The following is a 17,897-nucleotide window of genomic DNA, read 5'->3' as shown; positions in this document are numbered from 1 at the left end:
ATTGCAAGCTCGACAGGCATGTAAGGTAATAGACTAACATTAAAGGAATTGTTTAAAAGTATTCATTTCAGTGGCCTGTGTGTCAGTGTAAACCTCACATTTATTACTGCATTTACTAAATAGATTTATGGTGGATTAAATAAATACCTGATTGAAGGGTAATCCTGTTAAAAGAGAAAATTATCCTGTCTGCATGAGCTCTGTATTTGCCATAAAATCTCCCTAAATTGATATTGAGGACTGTAATAACTTTTAAATCTGTATAATCCTTTTGTATTAAATACTTGCACAAACTAAACTTACATTATATATACACGGTGTACACACACACACATCATATATATATATATATATATATATATATATATATATATATATATATATATATATACACACACACATATACACACACACTAAATAAATAAATATATATATATATATATATATATATATATATATATATATATATATATATATATATATATACACAGTACAGACCAAAAGTTTGGACACACTTTCTCATTTAATTATTTTTCAGTATTTTCATGACTATGAAAATTGTACATTCACACTGAAGGCATCAAAACTATGAATTAACACATGTGGAATTATATACTTAACAAAAAAGGGTGAAACAACTGAAAATATGTCTTATATTCTAGGTTCTTCAAAGTTGCCACCTTTTGCTTTGATGACTGCTTTGCACACTCTTGGCATTCTCTTGATGAGCTTCCAGACATAGTCACTGGAAATGGTTTTCACTTCACAGGTGTGCCCTGTCAGGTTTAATAAGTGGGATTTCTTGCCTTATAAATGGGGTTGGGACCATCAGTTGTGTTGTGCAGAAGTCAGGTGGATACACAGCTGATAGTCCTACTGAATAGACTGTTAGAATTTGTATTATGGCAAGAAAAAAGCAGCTAAGTAAAGAAAAACGAGTGGCCATCATTACTTTAAGAAATGAAGGTCAGTCAGTCCGAAAAATTTGGCAAACTTTGAAAGTGTCCCCAAGTGCAGTTGCAAAAACCATCAAGCGCTACAAAGAAACTGGCTCACATGAGGACCGCCCCAGGAAAGGAAGACCAAGAGTCACCTCTGCTTCTGAGGATAAGTTTATCTGAGTCACCAGCCTCAGAAATCGCAGGTTAACAGCAGCTCAGATTAGAGACCAGGTCAATGCCACACAGAGTTCTAGCAGCAGACACATCTCTTTAACAACTGTTAAGAGGAGACTTTGTGCAGCAGGCCTTCATGGTAAAATAGCTGCTAGGAAAACACTGCTAAGGACAGGCAACAAGCAGAAGAGACTTGTTTAGGCTAAAGAACACAAGGAATGGACATTAGACCAGTGGAAATCTGTGCTTTGCTCTGATGAGTCCAAATTTGAGATCTTTGGTTCCAACCACTGTGTCTTTGTGTGACGCAGAAAAGGTGAACGGATGGACTCTACATGCCTGGCTCCCACCGTGAAGCATGGAGGAGGAGGTGTGATGGTGTGGGGGTGCTTTGCTGGTGACACTGTTGGGGATTTATTAAAAATTGAAGGCATACTGAACCAGCATGGCTACCACAGCATCTTGCAGCAGCATGCTATTCCATCTGGTTTGCGTTTAGTTGGACCATCATTTATTTTTCCACAGGACAATGACCCCAAACACACCTCCGGGCTGTGTAAGGGCTATTTGACCAAGTAGGATAGTTATGGGGTGCTACGCCAGATGACCTGGCCTCCACAGTCACCAGACTTGAACCCAATCGAGATGGTTTGGGGTGAGCTGGACCGCAGAGTGAAGGCAAAAGGGCCAACAAGTGCTAAGCATCTCTGGGAACTCCTTCAAGATTGTTGGAAGACCATTTCCGATGACTACCTCTTGAAGCTCATCAAGAGAATGCCAAGAGTGTGCAAAGCAGTCATCAAAGCAAAAGGTGGCTACTTTGAAGAACCTAGAATATAAGACATATTTTCAGTTGTTTCACACTTTTTTGTTAAGCATATAATTCCACATGTGTTAATTCATAGTTTTGATGCCTTCAGTGTGAATGTACAATTTTCATAGTCATAAAAATACAGAAAAATCTTTAAATGATAAGGTGTGTCCAAACTTTTGGTCTGTACTGTACATATACACACACACATTTACCTAGATTAGACAGCAGAAAATAAGAAAAACATGTTCCTTACTAATTAAAATTTCCCTGGCAGTGTAAAGAAGTGGAGGGGTCAGTATCAATAATATTAATGTTCTAGGGCAGAATATAGATGTAATACACACACCTCTACTACATACTCACAGCTTTGCAACATATATGCACACCTCTGCTACATGTACATCTGCTACTTGTGTACACACTCACATCTCAGCTACACTGAAACACATAAAGCTCAGCCACATCAACACATGCATCACAGATACAATACACACACAGCTCAGCTACAACACACACACACAGCTCAGCTCCAAAACACACACACAGCTCCGCTACAAAACACACACAGCTTTGCTACAAAAAACACACACAGCTCCGCTACAAAAAACACACACAGCTCCGCTACAACACACACAGTTCAACTGCATAAAACACACAGCTCAGCAGCATAAAACACACAGCTCAGCTACAACACACACACACGGCTACATAAACACACAGCTCAGGTACAACACACACCTCAGCTACATAAACACACACACCTCCCTTGTACACTGTGTACAAACTAGCACAATTTGAAGCTCCTTTCAGGCATGTAACTGATCACATGACATGCAAGGTTCTTTAGACTTGCAGTCTACTGCTAATTTAAGAACACCAGTCAGAATGGCAATTATCATCCCAATATAAAAACTAGCATTTTATGAATCCATCCAGATGGAAAAGCTTTCAAAAAGGTCTCAGGTCTAAGAGATCTATCTACTTATGTATGCAGTTTGAATTGTAAAATCTGGTAACAGATCTCCGTTTACATCCTTATGAAAACATGAAATTGGAAAAACACAAAAAAGGTGAAGATAAAACATAGTCTATGTATAAATAAGAGAAAACCTATTCCTCTGATGCCATTGCAATTTGGATCGATACATAAACAAAAAGAAAACAAGCGCCTCAAATTACAATGTTTCAACATCTTAATGGTACAATCTAATGAACTACTCCATGTGTCATCTTCTGTATAGAGGTGCCTGTCAGGGAAGCAAAGAAAACAAAGTCATTCTAGCGGGACCTCGAAATGGAGCAACTCTGCAGTCACTCGAGAAGCTGCACAGAACAATGTAGCTGTATGTATCCATCCACATGATGCAAGTACAGAATTCACTAATACTAATATTAGATATTTAAGGTTATTAATAGTGAGTGTCAGTACATAACCCTTGTCTAGGTATGTATTGTAAAAGACTAAGGGCTAAATGCTTGACGTGCATCTGCCACCAGATTTCACAAAACAAACTACATACATTATTAAGTCGATTTCTAAAATCTGATGAGGCTCGTGTACTTACTTTGATTAAATTGTCAGAATGGCTATATAATCCTGCAACTAAGATCAGCATTTTATGAGTCCAGCTAATAAGTGAAAGAGCTCATGAGTTCAACAGCATTTAGTCAACACCCAACCAAGCCTGACAGCTGCAGCCTGTACTGAGCAGTGTGAGACCTCAGCAGCAGGGAGGATGGGCACCGAGAAAATGTCAATCAGGCTAGGTGGGTGGAGGTTCAGCAGTAGGAAGGTGGGACACGAAGGAACTGCCAATCAGACTTATGTTGACAGAGACTGAGTTTAAAATGTAATCAAGTATTAATAGCCATTATGTCATGGATTTTCAAAGTAAGTACACCAGCTTCCTCAAGTTTAAGACTAATTATGTACTTTTTACTGTGAAATCTCATTCCAGATCCACCTTAAAACACATTGGTGTATGACTATGTTCACATGTGAGAATTGCTTCAGAAAATCTGCAGCAAATCAATCTGCAATGTATTCCACCAAAGGCTGTAATGGTCACTGCAGTTTCAACAAACTTTGCATAAATCAATAGTGCAAGTGAATATAAGTATCCTTGTAATGTAGCTTCTCAGAGAAGTCAGCTCAAATCTGTTTTGGTCAAAGCAAAGGAGCTACCAGCACATTGAATTGTCAGGTTACACAGCATATTGAAGTTTATGAAGAAGGAAGAGGGAAGAGTTGTGTGGCGCACTCGGCACAGTGAGAGACAGACACAGACAGATTCAGCTTCTGCTTCATGGATCTGTCTTAGCTCCAGTGCTGGATTCACAGCCACACAGCTCAGTACTGCTGTATAATGTGTTCCAAGCAGCTGCTTCCGAAGAACAGGAATCCATCTCTCTCTATGTGCGCAGTATAGGAGACATCAAAGCAACTAGTCTTCACCCACTAGCTCAGAGAAAACTGAAAGTTAGAGATAAAACCTGTAAAGGGGAATATTTGTGAAAATGCTGAATACAAGTCAAAAAATAACCAAAAATGTGGCATCATATAATGTTAAAGGTATGAACACACCAGCCAAACGCAGCCAGATCCTCTATTCACTACGTAAACACCATGCACAAGTTATATTTTTTCAAGAAACACATTTTAAAAAGGGAAGAACACCCAATACTTCCTTTTCACCTTATCTAAATTGGTTCCACAGCTGCTCAAATTCAGCATGAAAAGGAGTTAGCATTGCCTTTAACCCCTTAAGCCCCAGAGCATTTTCCGTTTTTGCATTTTCGTTTTTGCTCCCCTTGCTCCCAGAGCCATAGCGTTTTTATTTTTTGGTCAATATGGCCATGTGAGGGCTTATTTTTTGCGGGACGAGTTGTACTTTTCAACGCCATTACTAGTTTTACCATATCCTGTATGGGAAAACGGGAAAAAAATTCCAAGTGCGGTAAAATTGCAAAAAAAGTGCAATACCACAGTTGTTTTTTTATTTATTTTTTTACCACATTCACTGAATGCTAAAACTGACCTGCCCTTCTTATTCTACAGGTCATTACGAGTTCATAGACACCAAACATGTATAGGTTCTTTTAAAAAAAAAAATTCCAAAATTTGGTAAAAAAAAAATAGCGCCATTTTCTAAGATCCATAGCATCTCCATTTTTCGTGATCTGGGGCTGGTTGATGGCTTATTTTTTGTGCACTGGGCTGACATTTTTATTGATAACATTTGGGGTAGATCCGATGTTTTGATTGCCCGTTATTGCATTTTATTGCAATTTTGCGGCGACCAAAAAACATAATTCTGGCGTTTAGAATTTTTTTCTCGTTACGCCGTTTACCGATCGGATTAATTCTTTTTTTATATTGATAGATCGGGCGATTCTGAACGCGGCGATACCAAATATGTGTATGTAGGGTTTTTTTTTATATATTTTATTTTGAATGGGGCGAAAGGGGGGTGATTTAAACTTTTATATTTTTTCTTTTTTTTTATATTTTTAAAAACTTTTTTTTTTTACTTTTTGCATGCTTCAATATTCTCCATAGGAGACTAGAAGCAGCAACTATCCGATCGCCTCTGCTACATACAGGGGACGAGCAGGTCCCCTGCATGCAGCAGAAATGGTCCTGTGCTATGAGCGCCGACCACTAGGTGGCGTTCATAGCGACAAGATCATGACAACCACAGGCGTCTGCTGCAGACCCTGGGTTGTCATGCCCACCCATCGGTGACCCGCGATCACGTGACGGGGTCGCCGGTGGGCGGGGCTTATGACGCGCTACCCGGAAGCGCGCGTTAAATGCCGCTGTCGGAGATTGACAGCGGCATTCAACATGTTAACAGCCGTGGGTGGATCGCGGGCACATGTCAGCTGTAATAATCAGCTGACATGTGCTCGGTTCAGTGAGGGCTCAGCGCTGGAGCCCTCACTGAACAGGCAGTACGCAAATATGCGTACTAATACAGCACCGGTAGTTAAGGGGTTAAAAAGGGACTTCCCTTCACATTTAAAGACCAACTAACAGACGCAGACGGTAGATACATTTTGGTAAAAGGCTTTTTAGCCAACACATTAGTAACGTTTGCAAACCTTTATGCCCCAAACCAGGGCCAGGTTCAATGGTTGTCTTCAACCATAGACACTTTAACCCTATTCACAGAGGGATTATTGTTTGTGGGAGGTGACTTGAACTTAACGTTGAACCCGATCATGGATGCATCTAACAGCAAATCCTCGATCCCACAAAAAATGAGGCTGTGCTTACTACGTAAGTTAGTTTCTCTACATCTTATAGACCCATGGAGAATTGCTCATCCCACAATGAAAGACTATACGTTTTACTCAACACAACATAATACGTACCACAGAATAGACTACTTTTTAATACAACATGCTACTATTAAATTAGTTTCAAACACCTCAATTGGATCTATAACTATCTCGGATCATGCGCCGATCTTTTTAGAACTAAAAATAACATCCCTTCCTCGCACACTCCCGTCCTGGCGGCTAAATGAATCTTTATTAGGTAACCCTGATCATTTGTCTCAATTAAACCTCTCCCTAAAAGGATACTTCAGTGAAAACATTACTAATGGACACATCACACCAATGGTGTGGGAAGCTCACAAGGCAGTGCTGAGAGGAGAGTTGATAGCTTTAGGATCTCATGTTAAACGACAGAGAGACAAAGAACTCTCTTCAATTCTACACCAGATCAGCACTTTGGAAAAGATTCATAAGGGCAAAAGGGGCGATTCGGTGCGCTCAGACCTGACCGCGCTGCGCTACAAACTGAAAGATCTGCTTAATATAAACTCTGCCAAAATATTCACACGCTGCAGACATAAAATTTACATGCATGGCAATAAAGGAAGTAAATTTACCTCAAGAATGCTTAAAAAACAAAAGGAGTGTTGCTTCATAAGGCGAGTTCGATCGGAGAAGGGCAGGGCCTTAGTAGAGACGGAAGACATAGCCGAAGCCTTCAGAAGCTATTATGACTCTTTGTACAACTTAAAACCCCCAGGCTCAATGACAGATCCTGCTACCGCTAACAACCGAATACAGACCTTCCTCGACAGACTTTCATTACCTGAGATCACCCCCATAGGTCAAACAATTCTTATGAAAAAAAATACGAAACAAGAAATAAAAGAGACGTTAGCGACAATACCAAACGGAAAGGCACCAGGACCTGATGGCTTCTCAATTATTTATTATAAAAAATTTGCAGATGTTTTTACGTCACAATTAGTGGACTTGTTTAAAACTTTTCTACTAGGTTCCATTCCACCACCACAAGCTTTAGAAGCTTTTATAACTGTCATACCCAAAGGAGGGGAGAGATGGCACCCTTTGTAACAATTACAGACCAATATCTCTGCTTAATACAGACATGAAACTGTGGGCCAAAATACTGGCCAATAGGATCAACTTAGTTCTGGCCGACCTGATACACCCTGACCAAGCTGGATTTGTGAGGGGAAGGGAGGGAAAGGACAACTCGGCTAAGGTCTTGCAGGCCATCTCATATGCCAAACGTACAAACAAGCCTCTTGTCATATTGTCTACACACGCAGAGAAGGCTTTCGATCGAGTAAGTTGGCAATATATGACAAGTGCTTTGCAAAAGTTTGCCTACCCCCTACCCGCATCGAAGCCATATTAGCTTTATATGTGTGGCTATAGGGCATGGTGAAGGGCATAACTGCAGCAGCGGTAGCGCTGGCGGGGGTTGAGGCAGTGAAGCTCTCCTCCGGCGCCATCTTCTGCCTTCTTCCCGCCATCCGTGGAGTTTTCCCGCCATTGGACGCCATCTTGAGGACGCCGCGCGGGAAGAAGAGGGGCGTGGACTCCGAAAGCGCGCGAGAACTGAAGCCCCGCCTCACGTCCGGACGTTGCGTAAGGTCCTGGAAGGAGCCCAGCAGACGCCGACGTCACAGGAGCGCGACAGAAGGTCCTCAACCCTGAAGATCCACTGCGGAGCCGCGGCCTACGGAACAGTATCATCGCAAGGTAGGCCACGGTCCACTAGGGGGGAGGAAGATGTCGGATACGGAGGAGAGCTTCACTGCCTCAACCCCCGCCAGCGCTACCGCTGCTGCAGTTATGCCCTTCACCATGCCCTATATCCCGGGAGCAGCTTGGCTACCCCAGTACTCAGGGGAGTCACATACCCTGCATGACTTTAGAGAAAAGCTGGATAGCCTCTTCCAGGTGTACCCCCTCACAGAAGAGCAAAAAGTGAGCATCCTGGTGGCCCAACTAACCGGGGCTGCCAAAAGGGAAGTAAAATCCTGGCCACCTGGGAGGAAGACTGTCGCAGGGATACTAACCCGGCTGAAGGACACCTTTGATACCCGCACCTCAGCCGAGATTAAGCTTAGATTCTACGGGTGCAAGCAGCGAGCGCATGAGAGTATAAGGGACTATGCACTAAACCTACAAGAGGCCCTGAGGGCCATTAAGCAGACCGACCCTGATGGAGTGGGAAACGAGGACAGGCTGTTGACCGAACAGTTTATAGAGGGACTGTATTGTAATACCCACCGAACCCAGTTGCGGGCAATGGCCTTACAGGATCCCCATCTGGGCTTTGCACAGTTCAAGGACAGAGCCATCCGGGTGCTCCGAGAACCGGCACCGGGTGGCGTTGTGACCCACAAGCGCCCTGCTATCACTTACCACCAGGAGGCGGCGCCCTTGTCGGCAGGGCCTGTGGGAGCTGATGCGCAGGCTTTGGACAATGACCCGGCTCCAGACCTACACCATCAGGTCCAAGAGCTAGCTAAGAGCGTTGCTGCGCTAACCCGAACTGTGCAGTCTTTACAGGCTTCCACCCCAGGGAAGATCCAGCTGGCATCCGGACCGGAGGACATCCCGTGGCGTCGACCAAGGAGGACCCCACCGGCCAGAGGAAGACCCAGTGACCGATACAGCGAGGACGGACGACCCATCTGCCGCCGCTGCAATCAACCTGGACATATGGCAAGGTACTGTTCTTTAAACGGGCACAACCTGGGGTAGAGGGCCAACCCCCAGGAAAAAGATCACCAGGCCCATCGAACTGGCGCGACAGATATGTGGGAGGACGTCCAGTCTTGCCTGTGGTACTGGATGGCATTCCCATGAGTGCCCTACTGGACACCGGGTCACAGGTCACCACCATCCCGTACGTGCTCTTTAAGCAGTACTGGAATGACTCGGATATTACCCGCTACCCTGACGACGACTTGAGTATCATCGCCAGCAATGGCCAGCCCGTGCCACAGATCGGATTTAAAGAGGTGACCATCAAAATCGGTAGAGTCGAACTGGCAGCACAGGGACTGATCATTGTAGATATTGACAAACATGAGAGTCACCCAAAAATAACTCTAGGAACTAATGTAATTGAAAATTGTCTTGCAGAGGTGATTTTCCTTTTACAGCAGGTTGCCAAGAACGCCAGCTCCGGCGAGCAGCGGGTGCTCCAGAAAGAGATCCGGGCACTGATGCGACGGCAACAGGGGGAACTCTCCGGCGGTGAGATTGGTAGCGTAAGAATGTGTGACCCTTTTCCTATTGCCATGCCCCCAAAAAGTGAAATGATGATTTGGTGCCGGGCAGCTATTGGTCTGAGAGGTAGAGATTACCAGGCAATGGTAGAACCAGTTTACTCGGACAGTAGGCCCACCATTTTGACAGCACGGGGGGTGGTTGATGTACGCCATGGGAGGGTGCCCGTTCGCATAATAAATATCGGGGAGAGGGAAGTGTACCTGCCCCGGTATGCCACGCTAGCCAAATTATATACCATTAACCAAAATTCTATACAATCTGTGGAACCCTTGCCTCCATCTCACCCGGAGGAAGGTAACGGCTCTAAGAAAAACATGGAGGACTGGTGTCAGCAACTACATCTGGGTACTGACTCCACTCCCGCACACCAGAAACAAGGAGTCTATCGGGTGGTTCAGGAGTACGAGAGAGTGTTCAGTAAACACCCGTTAGACTTCGGGCGAGTCAAGGGGGTAGAACACCACATCCCCACGGGAGACCATCCTCCCATAAAAGAGAGGTATCGACCCGTACCCCCTGCCCACTACCAACACGCCAAGGGGATGCTTAGAGACATGAAGGAGGCTGGGGTGATCAGGGATAGCTGTAGCCCCTGGGCAGCTCCACTAGTCTTAGTCCGAAAGAAAGACAACACCATGAGGATGTGTGTAGATTACCGGAAAATCAATCGTATCACACACAAGGATGCGTACCCCTTACCAAGGATAGAGGAGTCATTGGCTGCTTTAAGATCTGCTAACTTCTTCTCTACCTTGGATCTCACTAGCGGGTACTGGCAGGTTCCTGTAGCAGAGGCGGACCGGGAGAAGACCGCATTCACCACCCCGATGGGACTTAGCGAGTTCACCTGCATGCCGTTCGGACTCTGCAACGCACCGGGAACCTTCCAACGACTAATGGAGTGTTGTCTGGGCCACAGAAACTTCGAGACGGTCCTGTTGTACCTGGACGATGTCATCGTATATTCCAAGACGTATGAGGACCACCTGAAACACCTGGTGGAAGTGTTCGAAGCTCTGGCAAGTTACGGCCTAAAGGTGAAACCCTCCAAGTGTCACCTCCTGAAACCAAAGGTGCAGTACCTGGGACACGTGGTGAGCGCTGACGGAGTGGCTCCCGACCCTGATAAGATCACCGCAATTAAGGAATGGCCAAGCCCCTCCAGCGTAAAAGAAGTGCGGCAGTTCCTCGGGTTGGTAGGCTACTACCGAAGGTTTATTCCCGGTTTCACCAAAAAGGCAGCACCTATGCAGGACCTCCTGATAGGCCAGTCCCGGAAGGCCAAGAACCAGAAGCCGCCCTTCAAATGGGAGGAGCTGGAAGAAGAGTCCTTCCGCCAGCTGAAGATGGCCCTCACGGGGGACGAAATCCTGGCGTACCCGGATTATAGCCAGCCCTTTATCCTCTACACCGACGCCAGTAACATCGGGCTAGGAGCCGTACTGTCCCAGATCCAGCAGGGGAAGGAACGAGTAATTGCCTACGCCAGCCGAAAACTGCGACCCACCGAAAGGAACCCCGAGAATTACAGCTCATTTAAGTTAGAGTTCCTGGCCGTAGTATGGGCAGTCACCGAGCGCTTTAAGCATTACCTCGCTTCTTCCCGGTTCACCGTGTACACGGATAACAACCCGTTGACACACCTGGACACGGCAAGACTCGGTGCCCTGGAGCAGAGGTGGATGGCCCGTCTGTCCAACTACGAGTTCACAATCAAATACCGGGCAGGACGCTCCAATACCAACGCGGACGCCCTGTCCAGGATGCCCAACCTGCCGGACGGAGGAGAAGATCCGGAGGGACTGGAAGAAGTTGAACTCCCTGAATTCCACCGTCATGGGACTATCCAGTATTCCCACCGGGTAAGGAGTAAGCAGGCTGCTACGTTGAACCCCTTACCCCACTACAACTGGGCGGAAACGCAAGACAGCGACCCTGCCGTCCGACTGGTGAAGGAGATGCTGACTCGGCCGGAGGCTCGCCTTGAACCAGACGCTCCGGAGGAAGCCAAACAACTATGGGCAGAGAAGAGTCGACTGTTCCTTTACAAAGGGAAGTTGTGCCGCAGAATGGTTAACTCCCGGACGCATGAATTACTCTGGCAAGTAGTGGTGCCACGAAGAGACGCAGCCATGGTGATGGAGGCATACCACGACGGAGCTGGACACTTCGGGTGGAAGAAGCTGGAGTTCCTGCTGCGCGAGCGGTTCCACTGGGTAGGCATGAGGGGAACCATCGAGAAGTGGTGCAGAGACTGTGGCCCATGCAACCTGAGAAGGAAGGACCGTGCCAGCCAGAAGACTCCCCTGCAGTCCATCGTCACCCGGCAACCGTTGGAACTGGTAGCCTTGGATCATGTAAAACTGACCCCAAGCAGAAGTGGCTACGTCTACGCGTTAACCATCGTGGATCATTACTCCCGGTTTCTGGTTGTCGTCCCCGTCAAGGACTTAACGGCTCAAACAGCAGCTAGAGCCTTCCAGCAGCACTTTTGCAGTCCACACGGGTACCCGGACCAAGTGCTGACGGACCAGGGACCTGCCTTTGAAGCGGAGGTCTTCCAGGAATTCTGCAATCTGTATGGCTGCCGGAAGATAAGGACGACACCCTACCATCCGCAAACTAATGGACTTTGTGAGAAAATGAACCAGGTGGTAATGGATCTTCTAAAAACGTTGCCCCTGGAAGAACGCAGTCTGTGGCCTGAGAAGTTGCCCGATCTGGTGGACCTATACAACCACATCCCGGTAGGTTCCACCAACTGTACCCCGGCTTACCTAATGAGGGCAAGACCTGGTAAGTTACCTGTTGACCTGGAAATGGGAGTCCTGACACCCGAGGACACTTCACCAGAAACAGACTGGGACACAGAGAGGCAGCAGCAGTACCGGAGAGTACAGGAGAGCGTGGAGCGAAGTCTCTGTCAGGCTAGGGAAAGACAAGAGAAAACTTACAACCAGTATGCTCCCGCTGTTCCCCTGGTACCCGGAGAGCAGGTCTTGAAGAGGAAGAGACGGCTCCACAAGTTGGATGACCAGTGGGAGAAGGACCCGTACACCGTACTGCCCTCAAGCCACGAGAACCCGAAGGTTTGTACCATCAGTAAAGACGGAGGGGAAACCACAGCCATTGTATCCCGGGACCACCTGAAGAAGTGTCCCGAACAACTGAGGAACCCTGAAGAGGAACAAGAAGACCATCGACCCGTAGAGGAAAGGGAAGATATGGTTAGTACTGTGCTCGGGGACTTCCCTCGGTCTTGGACTCAAGTCAATGGTGCAGTTGTGGTACCCGTACTCACCTTCCTCCAACCAGCATCCCAAGCACCTACGGAGCAACAGGTAGAGCTGGAAGAACAGCCGGTCCAGGAGGCAGAAGACTCCACACAAGCAGAACAGGAGGATCAACCCTCTGCTTATAGTGAGCCTGCCGTACCCCTAGTGAGACAAAGAGCCGGTAGACAGCTGCCCAGTTTACCCTTGACAGCTCCTACACCCTGTAGTTCAGGGCCAGACAGTCAGCTCCGTAGGTCCACTAGGGCCACTAGAGGCCAGTTACCCGCACGCTGGAGGATTTGAAGTGTATAAATTGTTTTATTTATGTTTATCTGTGTATTGTTGCTTGTGTATAATTTTGTGTTTCCAGTTATTTTTAGGAATCCTTGGTGGATTTACCGGGAATCCTTGTACATAGTTGGAGCGTAACCCAGGATGGACTAGAGACTGTTAAGGACTCGGGGTAGGACAGACCCCTACCTGGTTATGTCTCCCTGTTTTGGTGAAATGGACACCTTGCTTTCTTCAAAGACTACACCCGGTTACGGACATGCCGTGACCACCTTTATGTGTTTCTTCTTATTGTACTATTATTGTTGTTATATCTTGTTATGTTTTTTTTCTAAAATATGTTTAGTCCCGGAGTACTAAATTTCACTAGGGGGGAATGTGGCACCCCAGGGGTCTGGTTTTCCACAGTAATGTAATGTTATGTCTGAGAGCAGGTGGGAGGTCCTTTGGTCAGGGATCCTGTGCATGCCACACCTCCTGCCCAGTCTTGGGAGGGGAAGGACTTCCCCTGTATAAACCCTGGGCTGAGGCAGGGTTAGTCAGTCAAGGAGAGTAGAGACAAGAAACAGTCACAGGAAGAAACAGCAGAAGCTCAGTGGGAGCAATACTACTACAAGTCAGGGGCTGGCAGCTGCAGAGCTCGCCCTGACTGAGAAGCTTTCTTACCGGACCCGGCGTCCGAGGCTGTGGGGACTAACTCTTACCCAGCAGCAGAAGCCGATCGGCAGGGGATTTCAGGTCCTCAGGCCCAGAAACCCGAAGGCACGGTCACACGCGTGGGACCAGCACCGCCATCGTGGAGCGGAAGCCATTAGAAGGCCCCGAGTCACCGGCCATACGGGTGAGCACCACACGGTACACTCAGGGACGTGGGCTACTTATATCCGCTTCTAGCAAGGTAGCCAGAAGAGTACAGTCAGTTTGGGAGGCCTACAACTCCGCCTGGCCAGGGGAGATCCCATCTGCTCAAGGACTGACCAGGCCCCGTTCACTAGCAAGTACTCCGGGAGGGTCTATCGTTGTTACCAGTAAAGACCCTGAATTACACCGCACCGTCTCTGAGTGGTTCCTGCTACCCCCATCATCCACATCTGCTGCCCTGAGGCCATACCCCTCCCGTTGGGGGTTATACCATCTACGCTGCACTATCCATCCACTGGCCTCAGCGGACTGTCTTGCAGCGGCAGCTCCATAGCTGCATTCAACGGGTGGCGTAGTCGTCCTACATCTACCGCTGTTACATCGCCGCTCAGTTTGACTCCCTGGGCATGGACCGGGTCACCGCCACGAGACTACAACCCTCAAGAGATCCGGCTCCGGGTAAGCTCCCGCGTGCGCAACGCAGCGCGACACAGGCCCAGGGGCGCGTCATATGCACTACCTACGGCCAGAGTTAGGGTGAATGGAATATTGTCAAAACCGTTTAGGATCTGTAATGGCACCAGACAGGGCTGCCCTCTCTCTCCAGCCTTGTTTGTTATAGTAATGGAGACACTAATCCAGGCAATCCGTCAAAATAAAGACATCAAAGGGATCAAAATTGGGACACTGGAAATGAAAACCGCAGCTTTTGCGGACGATCTATTGCTGATGGTTTCTAACCCGAAAACAGCTATCCCAGAATTGCTAGACCTCCTAGCCTCATTTGGGGAACTCTCTAATTTTAAAATAAACCTTGACAAGTCTGAGGCGCTTAATATCTCAGCCGCTGAAGCGGACATTCGGAATCTACAATCCTCCACCCCTTTCAAATGGCCTAAAGATAAAATTAAATATTTGGGAATATTTATTACAAATGACCCACATACTCTCTACCAACACAACTTTACCCCTCTCATAGGCAACCTCAAAAATATTTTAAAAACTTTTGATCTCCCTTTCCTATCTTGGCTAGGAAGAGTTAACGTAATAAAGTCTTACATTCTACCTAAAATATTCTTTGTTATGAACATGGTCCCAATTTCCCTACCAAAACCCCTTTTTAGCTCCCTAAACCAAATTATTTCAAAGTTTGTATGGAACCATAAAAGAGCCCGACTCCCGTTTAAGACACTGTTACTCCCGAAGAGAGCAGGAGGCCTAGGACTCCCTGACTTAATTTCTTACTACCGAACCATTCATTTGGCCAGGTGGCTGAGACTAACCCAATTAACTACTCAAGGTAATGATAAACACATCGAAATGCAATTACTAAGCACCAAAGCAAACAGACTATTATGGACAAATTGTCTCCCTAAAAAGGAAAAATATGATGATATCCTCTTCACAACCCTGGAGATAAGACGTTCATTGATTCCAAATCAGCCTCCCACAGATCAATTCCTAGACAAAACACCGATAGGTCTCATACCATATCTGTTTGACATAGACTTCACAGACGCCTACAACTTATGGTCTTCACTACCGAACAAACTGATTTCCCACTTACTGTCTCGGAAAATTCCATGTAAAAACCTATGGCCCTTAGAAGCAAAACGACATCCGCATTCATTTCTCCAAGAGCAACACATATCCTACTACATGAAGAAAGTTAGACAATTAACTACGCTGCCGACCCAATGGCTGTGGTTTGAAATATTAACAAAGGTGACATCCCCAATCTCCAAAGTCACCTCTAAAATATACAACAACCTCCTCAACACTAAGCAGAATGCCTTCCCACTCTCCTTACATTCGTGGGAAGTAGAATTGGGTATCTCGCTTTCCCAACGTGAGAAAGAAAAAGTATGTCTAGGATCACATGGATTCTCCAGATGCATCTTATTACAAGAGAGGTCTTTCAAACTTTTCTCGAGGTGGTATTTTACCCCTGAAAAACTCTTCCATTTGGGACTAACTGTGTCCCCGCTATGTTGGAGATGCGAGAGATCAAGAGGGACTTTGACCCATATTTTCTGGACATGCCAAGACTTAAAAGGCTTTTGGAAAGGGGTTAATGACACCTTGAAAGCGCTAGGACTTATAGACCTCGACTTAACGGCTGTAGAAGTACTCCTATCACTCCCAACCAACAATTACAGACCTAAAAGACATGGGCTTGCACCATTAATGATAGGAGCAGCAAAACACATGATCACTTTAAAATGGAAACAACAACACCCCCCGACATTGGAGGACTGGCTGGCAAAAATTACAGATATACAAAGATTGGAGGAACTCTCCAGTTGGGAGACCTATTCCCATGAACGTTTTCTCAAAACATGGCAGCCATGGACTGAGAAATATGGGATAAAGTGAATGTATGAAACCTTGTCAGATGCCGCGGTGATGGAGTTCTCTCCCTTCTCCTCCTCCAGACGCTGTGTCCCTGATATGGGGCGGGTGGATGGGAAGAGATACTCCACTACATGCTCACTACGGGAGCCTGGCCATGACAATCCCCAAGAACTTAGAAAAAAAAAAAAAAAAAACTGGTAGCCAAAATGCTAGACAGATTCAATTACAACAACCTGACTTAATATTATCGAAAGTATTACTTTATCATTGAAAGACACCTGTTTTATTTTATTTTACCTTATTTTACTTTATTTTACTTTACTTCATCTTATTTGATGTTGTCCCTCCTTATTTGATCTGTGTTGGCTATTTACTATCTTTCAACTGTTGTTACTAGTATTACTGCATATATGAAACTGACAAAGAATCATTTCAAGGAGAATACGTTTGCTAAGAGACCTCACCAACCAGGTTGGGTCTATATATTAAGAATATTTTCTCTGTTTGTTTTAGGAAAATTTAAATAAAGAATTGAAAAAAAATAATAAATAACCAAAAATGATGTTATTCCTCATGTACAAACGAAAGCATAAGCTGAAAAGCTACCTGAAATGACAGGTATGCTTTTAAGGTTGGCTGAAAGCTTAAATCTATCTTAACAAATTTGGCACATTTTGGATTGTCCTAAAGACAGAAAATGAAATGTACATATTGTATTATTTCTCTTTTCTAGTAATTGGGTTAAGATTTTTGAGTTGCACCCACCCGCAGTTTCACTCCTTACCACTGGAGGCTGTTGTTGTGTTCTACAATTTCCCTTTTCCAAGATGGTGGATTCTGAATCTAGGGAATCCATCTTGTTGTTTCCTGTTTGGGACTACTTAAAGCCACATGGATCTCTCACTCATTGCTTGAATATGGTGTCTAGCTGTTAGCTTAGCTTCATTCTCCAGCTCCTGAACATTCTTACCCTGTCTGTTCTAATTTATCTACGGATTGTTTCCTACAACTCCTTGCTATATCCAAGAACTTCTACTACCTACTGCTTGATGTTCCTGCTTGTGCTCCTTCGGCCACTGGTTTCCAGCAGTACTACGCCAGTATCGTAACAGGAAATTTTAGAACACAACAGCAGCCTCCAGTGGTAAGGAGTGAAACTGCAGCACAAATATTAAAGTGAACAATAGTGGACACTAGTGGTCAAACAGTAGAAGGCAATAGAATTCCTGACAGCCACACCTGTTCTCAATCACAAAAGTTAGGCATCATGCTGTAATCCAAAGAAATTCAGGAACAAATGAGAAACAAAGTAATTGAGATCAATCAATCAGTCTGGAAAAGGTTATAAAGCCATTTCTAAAGCTTTGAGACTCGAGCGAACCACATTGAGAGCCATTATCCACAAGTGGAGAAAACATGAAACAGTGGTGAACCTTCCCAGGAGTGGCTGGCTGACCAAAATTACCCCAAGAGTGCATCGACGACTCATTTAAGAGGTCACAAGAGACCCCACAACAATATCCAAAGAACTGCAGGCCTCACTTGCCTCAGTAAAGGTCATTGTTCATGACTCCACCATAAGAAAGAGACTGGGAAAAAATGGCATGC

General features: G+C 45.7%; 1 protein-coding gene across 3 annotated transcripts in view; it reads right to left on the bottom strand.

Moving 5' to 3' along the window:
- The window catches only part of CAMKMT (calmodulin-lysine N-methyltransferase), a 659,144-nt gene that overhangs the window by 390,353 nt on the left and 250,894 nt on the right, over window positions 1-17,897 (bottom strand). The window lies entirely within an intron of this gene.

This window comes from Phyllobates terribilis, unplaced genomic scaffold, assembly GCF_046119375.1.
Source record: "Phyllobates terribilis strain yellow unplaced genomic scaffold, ASM4611937v1 Scaffold_3__8_contigs__length_932513732, whole genome shotgun sequence".
Taxonomy (NCBI): Eukaryota; Metazoa; Chordata; class Amphibia; order Anura; family Dendrobatidae; genus Phyllobates; species Phyllobates terribilis.
This window is presented reverse-complemented; position numbering and strand designations above follow the sequence as displayed.